Raw genomic sequence first — 10,553 nt, forward strand, 5'->3', positions numbered from 1 at the left:
CTTTATGAAAGCCCCAAACTTCCGACCCCTAGCATAAAATACTATTCACGTAGGTTTCGAAAACTGACAATTTTGTTACGGGGTTAAAATAGTTTTCATTACATACTTTTAAAACGGAAAATAGTGCTTTTCAGGCCTGGTCAGATACGTTGGTTTTTTTTTGCGTTTTTATAAATTTACCATTAAAATTCAAAATTACTCCGAGGTAGTTAAATGAGTCAACAACTTCAAGATTTTGATTATAGAATGACCAGTTTTCTTTTTCGTCAATTTTTCCGCCATTTCTAAAAATCACGATTTTAGTTTTTGAAATATTTACAGATAAGTCCCATTTTTGTGTATAAGTACACAGAGAGTTTAATAAATTTTGCAGCGCCTCTGGGGTTTCTGAGAACAAAACCTTTTCATCAGTATACATAATCATAAAAATATTTAACGTTTGTATATCTACAGTTGGGCAATCGTCTGCTAGTAGATGAGACTCACAATCATGCAAATACATTGGAAATAGGACAGGGAAGAGAACCTCGCCCTGGAAGAGACCATTTTGACACTGAAATATATCTGATACGCCATTTTCGAAGTTAACACAACACTTAACTTTTTCGTATAGAGATCTAACTACCTTAAGAAAGTTATCCCCTATGCCCTGTTGTATAAGCTTATACCATAAATTGTGTCTATTAACAAAATCGACAGCCTTACTGTTATCTACGAAACAGCAGTATTAGGTTAACAAGTGCTTGGAGAACAAAAATTGCATCTACCGTACTTACATTTTTTCGGAATCCAAACTGACTCGGAGGTATTATGTTGTATTTTTGGTCAAATTTTAGTAACCTATTATTCAGGATAGAAGTAAACAGTTTTCCTAGACACGAAACAATAGATATTCCCCTATAGTTATTTGGATCATTAGCGTCCCCTTTCTTGTAGACTGGCACGAAGTTTCCTATGGCCCACGTTGAAGGAAACCTATGGGGCGCCGTTTGTAAAATAATTATTTAATTTTTTTTATAGCAAAAAACATTAGATTTAACTCCGAATATATATATTTAGATAAATATTAGAACAAAAATGGCATATATGTAAATATCAAAAAATATTGTAGCTAAAAGTCGAGTTTTTGGTCTATGAAAAACTTTAAATGTTATATCTTGATTTCACATCGCTTAGTTAAATATATAGCTAAATGTGCTGTTTTTTGTAGGTATAAATGCTAAATCACTGAAAAATCTAAAGTTAAATATTTAGCTAAATATATAAACATTTAGCTAAATATATAAACATTTAGCATTTAGCTAAATATATAAACATTTAGCTAAATATATAAACATTTAGCTAAATATATAAACATTTAGCTAAAAAAATACACATATAGCTAAATATATATATTTAGTTAAATATATAAACATTTAACTAAATATATAAACATTTAACTAAATATATAAACATTTAACTAAATATATATATTTAGTTAAATATATAAACAGTTAACTAAATATATAAATATCATGCTAAATATATATGTTTAGCTAAATGTATAAATATTTAACTAAATATATATTTGTGGTCCCGCCAATATTTTTATTATCGTAAGCCATTCGGCAAACTTCGACAGATTCTACGCATCTAATCTCGGCTGTATGACCATTTGAGACATATTTGAACTATTTTAAAGGTTTCGAATGAAAAATGGCTGCCCCCATGGAGATTTCTGTGGAGAGTGTATTATATCAACAAACGTCACGTTTGGCATTGGGTTTGGGGAATTACCAGGGAATTTTATCAAACCAGCAGCCTTGAGACACAGGGCTGCCGACAACCAGTATCGCAGCGCAATTTGCGATACATATTTTGTCCGTTGCTAATCAAAAATTAAAATCTAACGTTTTTGATTCGCAGTAACTGCGAATCAATAATATGCCTGTCATTTTGGATATTGACACAAAGATTTATCCACATTTCTCAACACTTTAACGCGTATAAAATATCAAATAAATTTTATAAACAAAACGGAATTCTCCGTGTGACATTTTCTTCTCGAACTACCCAGACTCAATTCATGATACTATATAATACAGGGACATAACTCTATGAATCGGGACTATTAAACCGGAAATAGGGAATCGAGTAGTACCACTCACGTTGCGAGACATGTCATTTTCGAGTAATTATATCAGTATTCAATTTGAAAAAAAATAAATTCAGTTTATCCCCCACGTATTGTAAATAAAATATAAAAAAATAAATACGTGTAAACGTATTGTAAAGTGAGAAATCAAAGTAAGAATTCCCGTAAACTATTATTGTTTATATCGCGTGCGTCTAGTTAATCGAGATTATTCGTAAAATACCGCGTGCTTCCGATTGAACAAAAATAATAACACACGATAAAAAGCAGACGAAATTGTTTTCTAACGAAGAAATAAGAAGCCACTGCCAAGAATTGGCTCCAGACATAAGGCCTAACAAAAGTCTACATTCATTCAGAAATGTTCACAGCTAGCTGTAGAAGTGCTAACATTCTAAAAAAATCTTAAGAATGAAATCTAATCATTTGCTATCAATTAAAATTAAAATAATCTTGTTATTTAGGTGTTTTATGTTGATTTGAAACTGAAAAACTGCTAATCAATTTTTAAATTTGCTAATCAAATTTGGCAAAATTGGACTTTTTGATTAGCAGTGCTGCTAATCATCTGTGAAAAATTACCGACAGCCCTGTTGAGACAATATCTCTGCTCATTTAGGTATATACACTCTACAAAAGAGGCAATTTAGGATTTTTTTGTAAAAGCGACACGTTTTCCCGTTTAAAGTAAACCGGCAGCCGCATCGCAAATGTATGGGCGTAGGTACATATCACTTACTGTCATACAGCCGAGATTAGATGTAGGGTAACGGAATCCGTCGAGATTTGCCGAGTGATCGTAAGCGGCACAAAAAACTGCGCATAAAATGATGACGTGTACCCGACACGTGAGCCTTGGCACAATAGGCCTACTAGCAATTAGAAATGGAAGCTGACCACGAACTCCGTGCCGTTCGCACAGATCAGGGCAATGAGGACGTACTGTTTTGTGCACACTCGGCAAACCTCGGAAGATTCCGTAAGCCTACATCTAGCCTCGGCTGTATGACAGTAAGTGATATGTGCCTACGCCTATACATTTCCGATGCGGCACCGGTTTACTTATAAGGGAAACTTGCCCGCGTTTAGAAAGAAGTTCTCAAAATTGCGTCGTTCGAAGAGTGTGTAGAATTTTCAGTGCAAATTTGTCCTTGTTTAAAGAAAATCGGATAAACTTGAAAGAAAAACAGCTTCAAACTTTGAAAATTTTGTAAGATAAAACATTCTTCAAATACGTCGTCATCAATGACGTCATTGGTCGTCATTGACAACGCCATTGTAATCCGGGAACTTGAAAGTAGTTCTAATGGCGGACTTTGTCATACAGCCGAGATTAGATGTAGCGTACTGGAATATGTTGAGGTTTGCCGAGTGGTGTTGTGCAGTCAATGGAAAGTTGTACACTACGTCATCGTTTAGTGTGAAGTCGCTTACAACAATAATTATTTTACAAACGGCGTGGTACGGTTGCGCTTTGTAAATTTAACTATATGTTTAGCTAAATATATAATTATTTAGCTAAATATATATTATTTAGCTAAATATATATTATATAGCTAAATATATATTATATAGCTAAATATATATTATTTAGCTAAATATATATTATTTAGCTAAATATATATTATTTAGCTAAATATATATTATTTAGCTAAATATATAAATGTTTAACTAAATATATAAATGTTTAACTAAATATTTTAACATTTAACTAAATATATAGCTAAATATTCATATATCATCAAATCTCTTGCTTTGGTCTTAATATTCAATGCTAAATGTTAAATATGAAAAAAGAGACAAATCAAGAAATATTTATATATATTACGTTAAATATTGAGTTTTTGTTGTATTTTTAGTTTAAATATTAAAAGTGAAAAATTTGCACAAAAGTCGAGATTTAACTATATATATAACTTTAAATTAAATCTAATGTTTTTTGCTATATAAAAAGCTAAATAATTAATTTACAAACGGCGCCCCATAGAAACCCTCCCGAATTGAGAACATTATTAAAAATTTCCACTAAGCAGGGCATCAGAACGTCTTTACAGTGTATTAAGAGTTCATTTTGGATAGTATCGCAAGATGAAGGGACGTTAACAACTGAGGGACGTTAGCCCCGAAGTTTTTCTTTTTATTTACATAATGGACAGTCTGAGGCTATTATCAAACTTAAAACATAGCACCACAGAGGTACAAATAATGGACAGTTTTCTAAAAGAACAAGCTATAAAATAATGGATATATCCAAAGTACACAGGTCTATGAGCTTGCATGAAATCAAGTTCAATGATACATTGGGATCCAATCTCGGCAACTACTGCTTCCTGTCTATATTCAGCTCCATCAAGATTCCCGTCTTAGCCCAGTTTAGGAGCAAAACAGTAGGACGTTAAACCCCATTTCATTTCATTTCATTTCCATCAAGATTATAAATGAAAATGGACTTTCCATATGATTTCAGTGATTCACCATTGGCAGCTTTTATGACGTGTCCAACTGGTGATAACTCTGGTCGATTTGAGATGCTCTCATACAATCTCAATGAAACGATTGTCAACATTGAAACGGTATCCAGGAGACAATAAGCGAGATTACCACAAACCTTAGCGGCTATATGAAGACCAGGTTCGTTTGGTTCACGGAACACCGCTGAAGATATTTGGCTCTTTATCTTACGCCTTCTTGAAATTCCTCTAAATTCAGCTCTCAGGTTGCGACAATGACGAACAATATGTCCTTTTCCTCCACATCGAAAGCATGCCGGCTGGTTACCAAAACTTGCTCCGTCTCTCTCCGTTGCGTCAAATTGGTATATATCTGCTAACTTCTGTGTGACGTTCTTTAGGTTGCTTACCATTTTGGGTCCTTATTTGCTCTATAATACTCTTCAGCTCGCAAATCTCCTTTCGAAGTTTCCCGGTCTCTGATTCAGTCTCTTGCCCGACTTGGTTGTTGAACTCGATTACCTGCATATATAAAAGCTTCATATTCAACTGAAATCTGCATAGCTTGCTTTAAGTTCGATGGTCTTGTTGCTGAATTCTCCAGACCAATTCTCTATTCTCTTGTAGCGAATCAAAGAATGCATCTCGTGCAAGGAGATCTTGTAGCTCTAAAGTAGCAGCAGGGTAGGCTAGGCTCACTTTTCTTCTAACTGCCTGCCCCAGTTCTGGGAGGGTCTCTTCAGTTTTTCTGTGCGTGGCTCTAAGCTATCTGTACACCTGGGTTTGGTTTGGAGGTAGAAATCATTTCTGAGAGCTTCCATTAATCTTTTTTAATTTCTTCGCTCTTCCGTCGGCACCGATGGCAACACAGATTGTACACTGCCCTATACAACTCCGGTCAAGTACAAAGCCTTTTCTGTTTCATCCCATCCATTCAATTCAGCACAAGTCTCGAAATGAATCTAATAATCCATAATAGAGCTCGTTCCATCAAATGGCTGAGGAGTAATCATATTCCTTCTGTACATGCTAGGCTTCCTCTGTTCATGTTCATACCATTTGGTGTTATTAAATTCTTTTATACTGCTGCTCGGTCCAGAAATAAAATCGCGCTCGTTTTTACTGAGCTTCAGCATTTCAGGATATTGTGTGTCTATAATTACTTGTTGATCGCCAGTTCTCACATACTGCAGCTTCAGAGCTGTTCCTTGGAGTCGACATATCCGACTGTTGATATACTAGCTCTTTCTTCTGTTCGCTAAAACCAAGATCAAATCTGAAATTACTCAGAAGTCTGGCTATCTGACTCCATCCGATCTGGCTTGTCGATCTGTATCTCGGGTTGTCTATCTGGATCCGTTTTGGGGTTTGTCAATCTGGATCTCACCTCTGCCACCAGAAAACTTATGTAGTTAACTGGATCTCTGGATAGAGCGGATTACTGTGGTAGAGTGCGCCCGGCTCTACCCGTTAGTTCCGTCGAGGGTTCACTACTGTAGAGGTGTGGGAGTAGCCAACCAAGTAGCTGGCTCAGAAATAGTAACACCAGATTAATCAGCAATGTTAAAGTTCTAAACAATTACCGTATTTAAACATGTTTGAATGTTTATTATTATAGCATATTTATAGTGCACCCTTTCATATAACATGTTCAGGGGCACTTTACAAAGTGACAATGTAAATCACACATAAACAACAAGATTATGGGCATGTTAACGATTGTATACAGAGTCAGTTAAAAGCCTGATTAAATAAATGTGTTTTAAGTTGTTTTTTAAAAGAATATATAGATGTACAACATCTTAAACTAAATGGTAGATTATTCCATAAAACGGGTGCTTGATAACTAAAAGAGCGCTGACCATAAGAGACTAGTTGAACAGTTTTGGGCTTTAAAAGTAGTTTATCTGATGTACGTAATGTTCGGCCAGGTGTATAAAGTTCTAAAAGATCTGAGAGGTAAACAGGAGCTAAATTATTTAAACATTTAAAAGTAAGTAATAAAATCTTAAAATCAATTCGATATTTAACAGGTAACCAGTGTAAATTATACAAAACAGGAGTTATGTGGTCACATTTCTTAGTTAAAGTAACAAGTCTAGCCGCAGTATTCTGTACTTGTTGTAATTTATCTATAAGCTTTAAAGGTAAACCAACTAAAAGTGAATTAAAGTTATCTAATCGAGAAGTGACCAGAGAATTAAAAGGTCACTTAGTGGCCTCTACAGTTACACATTTACGTATTTTACCTATATTTCTAATATACTATTCAAAAAAAGTAGGGGATATTTGATTTTGGGGGCATAATACTAAAATATGCAAATGACTACGAAAAAAGTCACTATAGAACCTAACAGAAGAAACATTTCCAGTTACATGTGACGCCCAAACGCACCAATAGCTACCGCATGGAATGCAGGTGATGCTTGGGATCATCATGGGGGTCCAACCCAAGATTTGCACGACTCTGACTTTGAATGTTACAGTCATTGTGGCATTGAATTCCAGGGTGGAAACATCAGTTTAATTGTTTTAGTGACCAGAAAACAAATTTTGATATGCGTCGGCTTACCCAAAATGAAAGGTTACGTGCCCTTGGCATGCTACAGATCGGCACAACACAGGCGGTTGTGGCGCGGACGATGAATGTTTCTCAGTCTGTCATAAGCAGGCTATGGTCCAGATACCGTGATACACAATCTGTACAGGACAGACCACGCTCAGGTCGACCAAGGGCGACAACTCAAGCCCAGGATCGATTTATCCGTACCTTGGCCTTGAGAAATAGTGTCATCACAGCAAATCAGATCAGCGCTCGTCTTCAAACAGACACTGGTGTGAGAGTGAGTGACCAGACGATTCGGAATCGACTGCATAGGGGTCACCTTCGCGCCCGACATCCTCGCGTGATCCCTTGTTTGAGAGATCATCACATTCAGGCAAGACGTCGTTGGTGTAGGGATCGTCAACACTGGGATAATCGACGCTGGAGCAATGTGATGTTTTCAGATGAGTCAAGGTTCACTGTTGATTTTTTGGACAGACGTAGGAGGGTGTGGCGTCGTCGAAACGAGCGCTTCCAAGACGTTAACGTCAACAGACATGATCGATTTGGGGGTGGTTCTGTTATGGTGTGGGGAGGCATCACTGTTGCTGGAAGAACGGCTTTACATGTTGTTGCAGGGCGTGTTACAGGCCAGTACTACCGGGACAACATCTTGGCAGTCCATGTTGTGCCGTTCGCACGACGTCATGGCCGCCGTTTCATCTTCCAGGATGACAACGCAAGATGTCACAGGGCCAGGATCGTTACAGGTTACCTCCAACAACAGAACATCACCTTGGCCAGCACTGAGTCCCAACCTCTCCCCCATCGAGCATGTCTGGGACATGCTTGGACAGAGGTTACGTCAACGTCAACAACGTCATGCCAATGTCCAAGAACTTGCTGCTGCGTTGCAACAGGAATGGGACAATCTGGACCAAAATGACCTTAGACGTCTCATTAGGAGTATGCCACGTCGGATCAATGCTTGTTTGGCAAACAGAGGAGGATTTACCCGTTACTGACTTGGTTGTGATGCTGTGGTAACTTTGCTGTTTGACCCCGGGTATCATTTTACCCTTATAATGGTCAGTCTGTGCCTTACTTAGTCTAACGATCATTTGGAATAAATCGATGAATGTGAACTTCATTTCATTTTGTCATTTGTTTCTTCGTCAGTTTCATTAGGTGACTTTAATAACACTTAAAAATCAAATATCCCCTACTTTTTTTGAATAGTATATTAAAATAGCACAATTTACAAATATTATTTACTTGAGCTCCCATAAACATAAAACTATCAAAGATAGCGCCAATATTACGAGCAGAATAAGATGAAAATATATCACAATTACCAATAACAACAGTGGGGTTATCTTGTGCAGATTTAATCAATTGATGCCTTGAACCTAATAACAAATATTCGGTTTTATCATCATTCAATTTTAGAAAGTTCTTTGACATCCATTTTCTAATTTCACTAATACAGTTCTCAAGTTGCAATTTTGATAAAATGAAAGAAGATGGACAATTAGGTGTAAATGAAATATATAATTGAGTATCATCGGCATACAAATGAAAGCTGAGACCATATTTTCTGACAATATCTCCTAATGGTGACGTATAGAGGGTAAATAAAATCGGACCAAGAACAGAACCTTGGGGAACCCCAGATGACAAACCAGATTCAGACGACGATTTGCAATTAACTTAAATACACTGTTTTCTACCCACAAGATAGCTCTCTAAAAGATTTAATGCAGAGCCACAAATACCGAATTTTATATTGAAGTCTACGTAGAAAAATGGAAGGGTCCACGTGTCGAAAGCAGCAGATAAATCTAATAAAATTAAAAATGTACATTTTCTATTATCAATTTCCATTAAAATATCATTTGAAACCCGGGTTAAAGCTGTTTCGGTACTGTGAAATTGTTTATAAGCACTTTGAAATGGTTCATACAAACAGTTATCATCTAGATGGGCCTTTATCTGAGAAGCAATACATTTCTCCAATATTTTAGAAATAAAACTTAAGTTAGAGACTGGCCTGTAATTTTTAAAAACATTAGGATCCAGTGTAGACTTTTTAATTAAAGGGGTAACATAAGCTCGTTTGAAAACGTTGGGAATAGTAGCGGATGATATACAAGAATTAATAATATTGGTAAAAACTGGAATAACTTCGTCTAGACAGTCCTTAAGAACAGAAGTCGGAACAGGATCAAATGAACAAGATTTAAGAGCAGACGATTTAATTAGCTTTAAAACAAAAGATTCACTAACCAAGTTAAAATTTTCTAAATAAACAGAATTTTCTAACTTATCAAAATCATGAGCGTTAAAGTCAATAGTTTTATTTAAATCATCAAGTTCAGTTCGTATTTTTATTTGAAAGAAATCAGAGAATAAATTTGCAAGTTCAGTGTCATTATCATTGTCCGGGAGGATAGTACGCTCAGCATTATGGTCCAAAAGGGAATTCACAACTTTATACAGGTCTTTTTGTCTGTTTTCGCCATTTTCTATTTTATCAGAGTAAAATTTAATTTTAGCATCTTCAATTAATTTATTCACATTGTTTTTTAAAGATTTATAAATCTGTTTATGGACATGTAGATTTGTTTTCGGCCACAGATGTTCAGCCTTATTACGGTCCCTTTTGGCTTCTAAAATAGAATCATTAAACCACTGCGTATTGGGACGAATAGTAAATGTTTTCGTTTGAAGAGGAACAAGCGAGTCTAAAATTTCAGCAAGCTTTGAGTGATATTGGGTTGCCTTATCTTGTATATCTTGAATGCCATTGAAATTCGAGTTCACTATTTCCGCTTTAAATTTATTTATGTCAAATGATTTAAACCTTCGATATGTTAAAGTCTTTCTTGTTGGTTGTGGTTTCTGGATCATAAGATTAAAAGTTGCCGGGAAATGATCAGATATTAATTTGTCCGAGACAGAGAGATTATCCAGTTTAATATCAGGTGGATTAGTTATCACCAGATCGAGAATATGTCCACCGTTATGAGTAGAAGAAGAAACATGTTGTGTGAGAGATCTATTATTCAGCATATCACAAAAATCAACCGCGGTAGAGTCGTTGGAATCATCAACATGAAAATTGAAATCTCCCCAAATAATAGTGCAACACTTAGTCATCATCAACTGGTCCAGAAATAATCCAAATTCTTCCATAAACTTTTGACACAATTTGCTATTGGGCGGGCGGTAAATTGTAATAATCCTAGTTTCCTTGAAAGAAAACTGTAGAGAACAATCCAAAATTTCAAAAGAATCAAAACGGTCATGACGGATTTTCTTACACTTAATAGATGACTTAAATATAAGTGCTACACCTCCTCCACGTGCAGCGCGAGGGCAATGTTGTATAGAATACCCATCAGGTACTAAAGCTGCGATTGTC

This window comes from Patella vulgata, chromosome 3, assembly GCF_932274485.2.
Source record: "Patella vulgata chromosome 3, xgPatVulg1.2, whole genome shotgun sequence".
In the NCBI taxonomy this organism is placed as follows: Eukaryota; Metazoa; Mollusca; class Gastropoda; family Patellidae; genus Patella; species Patella vulgata.